The following is a 3,836-nucleotide window of genomic DNA, read 5'->3' on the forward strand; positions in this document are numbered from 1 at the left end:
CTTTAACATTATACATATAGCATCCACTTTCATATTGGTGAAAAGCCAGTACTTTAATATGTACGTGTAACAGATGGATTAGGGATCAGCACCTGTTGGCAAAATGATGACTTCTTTTACTAAGTACTTACAGATATTCTCAGAACAGTCAGAGAGAAAAGGAGAGAGATTTCTACCAGGCTAAGCCTGGGGAAAAGTCCAAGAGGCATGTAAACTAGCCACTGTCTCTCTTCTGTTCATCTTGTTTATAGGCATCTTCTACCACGGTGTGCTACTCATAGTGCACCAGTGGTGTGGAAGGTTTTCACTCTGAGACCAGCCATACCTCACCTTAGCGATCCTGGTTATAAAAGAGGAACGCTAGCTGTTAATGAAGTTCGGATCATTCTTTGCCTTCTGAACTAGGAGTCATTTTCATTGCCGTCCCTGCCTCAACAGCGACAAGTACTTACTACAGAACTAGGACAGAAGGGAGGACTTCTTTTACCAACTCATGGCTTCCCTGGAATCTAAGCCCTCAGCTCCCTTGATGTGGAGTACTGGAGGGAACACTGTACCAAATCTCATCATTAAATTGGTAGCACCGGACAAAGGAATGCCCGACTGCTTTTTAAGAGTTTAACATACTTGCAAAACGATGAAGGTGACCCTTTTCAATGGCAAAACCTTTAGTAGGTTTTTTCAGCATCATGTTTCTCCTGATACACTTATGAGAATAATGTGAAGATTAGGATTCAATATGTTTTCAGCCATCCCTTTCACGCCTATTATCTTTTGACACGCCTTCATTTTGCTTTCAATTCTACAGCTTCCCTCGGTGTTTTAAATCAGGCGCAATATTTTGCTACTTCGTGGTGCCACTCTCTCGATCTACTGAAGAGGGCCAAGCAATGCCGGGCTGTCAGCAGGTCCCAGTCGTCGCTCCTGCTGGCCGCCCCGGGGCAGGAGCGGCCCCGGGCTTTATCTTTGTTAATTAGGCTCGATAATTAGTTCAGACTCAATTTTAAATGGCCTTGCATGTCATGCTCCTTTGCAAAGATGCTAGATTGGTCTTTGATGGGCATTCAACCAAGAAACAAGTACATCAAAGCCTCTGGAGGTGGCTGCCATGGCAGGTTTCCCTGAGCGGTTACAGCCCCAGCCCCGCTCCATGGTGGGTTTCCCTGAGCGGTTACAGCCCCAGCCCCGCTCCATGGTGGGTTTCCCTGAGCGGTTACAGCCCCAGTCCCGCTCCATGGTGGGTTTCCCTGAGCGGTTACAGCCCCAGCCCCGCTCCATGGTGGGTTTCCCTGAGGGTCACAGCCCCAGCCCCGCTCCATGGTGGATTTCCCTGAGCGGTTACAACCCCAGCCACGCTCCATGGTGGGTTTCCCTGTGGAGCGACAGCCTCAGCCCCGCTCCATGGTGGGTTTCCCTGAGGGGGACAGCCCCAGCCCCGCTCCATGGTGGGTTTCCCTGAGGGGGACAGCCCCAGCCCCGCTCCATGGTGGGTTTCCCTGAGTGGTTACAGCCCCAGCCCCGCTCCATGGTGGGTTTCCCTGAGGGGGACAGCCCCAGCCCCGCTCCATGGTGGGTTTCCCTGAGCGGTTACAGCCCCAGCCCCGCTCCATGGTGGGTTTCCCTGAGGGGGACAGCCTCAGCCCCGCTCCATGGTGGGTTTCCCTGAGCGGTTACAGCCCCAGCCCCGCTCCATGGTGGGTTTCCCTGAGGGGGACAGCCCCAGCCCCGCTCCATGGTGGGTTTCCCTGAGCAGTTACAGCCCCAGCCCCGTGCCATGGTGGGTTTCCCTGTGGAGCGACAGCCTCAGCCCTGCTCCATGGCGTCTTTCTTTCTTCCAAAGGCCCCCCAGACCCGGGCCAGGCAGGACCAGAGCAGTGCCCCCAGCCCTCCAGGAGCAGACGGGCTCTGCCAAGCCCGGCCTGGACACTGCCTCCAGCCCAGGGACACGCGGGTGCTGTGCCCGAGAGCCGTGCCCAGAGCAGCAGAGCTGTCACGCCCCAGCTGGTTCTAGTCAGAGTGAGAAGCCAGCAGCGGCCGTGGGTGCCCTGGGCAGCACAGGAGCTGTTGCCAGGGCCTGGGGAAGCACAGGAGTCAGCCTCTGCACGGCGACACAGCACGCAGGCTGCAGGGGACAGAGCCAATGGCAGCGGGCATGAGCACCTCTGCGGGGCTCTTTGGCTGCAGCAGCATCGGCCCCAAGGGCTGCTCTGTCCCTGCCTGCCTGCCTGCCTGGCTGATGGGCAGGGCCGGAGGCCTTGCAGAGCAGGGGCCATTGCGGGCACGGGTGTCCCAGGAGCTGCCCCCCGGCCCAGCTGGGCCCCACTTGGGGAGGAAGGAGGCTCCCAGCCACGGCATGGCTGAGCAGCCACAAGCGTCCCTGGGCCAGGCTGTGGGAGGGCGGCTTTGCCCTCACCTGGCTGCCGGGCACCAGGGCCCTCCTGCTTGCTGTCGCGCATGGCAGCTGTCGGCGGGGAGTCCCTGTCCAGAACTGCCACAGTCTCCTCCAGGTGCTGGTCCTCTCTCTCTGTGGGAGAAAGAGGAGTGTGGGGAGTTTGCAGAACAGGCCCAGGGCCACGAGGGCACTGCTCCCTGCTCAGCCCCGCGTGAGCCCTGCTCCTGTCCGCCTTCTCCTCCCGTCGTCGCCTCGAGGAACACCGCTGTCTGCTCTGGCTGTTCCTCCGCTGATTCTGGGAAGGGAGAGGCAGGTGAGCCTGCAGCACAGGCCCAGAGCCCCGAGGTGAAGGTCAGATTGAAATCTGCATGGATTTCCTAGTAGGATAAGTGGAGAAGATGGTGCAGTCTGCTGTGGTTGCTTTGGTTTTTACCCTAGAACAGAACGTGTTGGTACGAATTTGCCGGCTTGTTGTATTTTGCAACAGCCTGCTACTAAAAAATTGCCTGTCCAGGAAACCTGCACAGATGTGTGAAAAACGCGGTTCACTTTCCTGGTAAACGTAGCAGTTTAATAAAGGACAATAGGATATAAAATTAAGCAAAATTTAACGGCCGGTTGCTTGGCATTCAGCCAAGAGCGCACCCGGCTCTTTCGGAGACCCCCTCTACATAGCTTTTCTTTGCATCAGCCTATCGTATAAGCAATTCTGCGTATTTAAACCTTCCCCCAAGCTAGTTTAGATGTTCCAAGGAGTGTTTAGCCTGGCTCCTCCTCGGGTCCACCCTTTTAGAGCATGCACATGGTTTGGCTGTGGTTTTAGTCTGCTCTTATTACCGTCTTCCGCCTGGGCTTTGGTCCATGCTTTCTACAGACGGTAGGTGCTGACAGTTGGCATGTCAGTAGCAGGGGTCTTCATCATACGTTCACTGGATGTTATCCCAAGCAAGCAGGCAGTTCAGTTACCACAGGCGTAACTATATCCGCTATTTCACTACTCTAAGCTAATTTTATAGCAGAAATAAAATATATATCTTTATAGCAACGTTGCTTTAACATTATACATATAGCATCCACTTTCATATTGGTGAAAAGCCAGTACTTTAATATGTACGTGTAACAGATGGATTAGGGATCAGCACCTGTTGGCAAAATGATGACTTCTTTTACTAAGTACTTACAGATATTCTCAGAACAGTCAGAGAGAAAAGGAGAGAGATTTCTACCAGGCTAAGCCTGGGGAAAAGTCCAAGAGGCATGTAAACTAGCCACTGTCTCTCTTCTGTTCATCTTGTTTATAGGCATCTTCTACCACGGTGTGCTACTCATAGTGCACCAGTGGTGTGGAAGGTTTTCACTCTGAGACCAGCCATACCTCACCTTAGCGATCCTGGTTATAAAAGAGGAACGCTAGCTGTTAATGAAGTTCGGATCATTCTTTGCC

This window comes from Anomalospiza imberbis, chromosome 11 (assembly GCF_031753505.1).
Source record: "Anomalospiza imberbis isolate Cuckoo-Finch-1a 21T00152 chromosome 11, ASM3175350v1, whole genome shotgun sequence".
NCBI lineage: Eukaryota > Metazoa > Chordata > Aves > Passeriformes > Viduidae > Anomalospiza > Anomalospiza imberbis.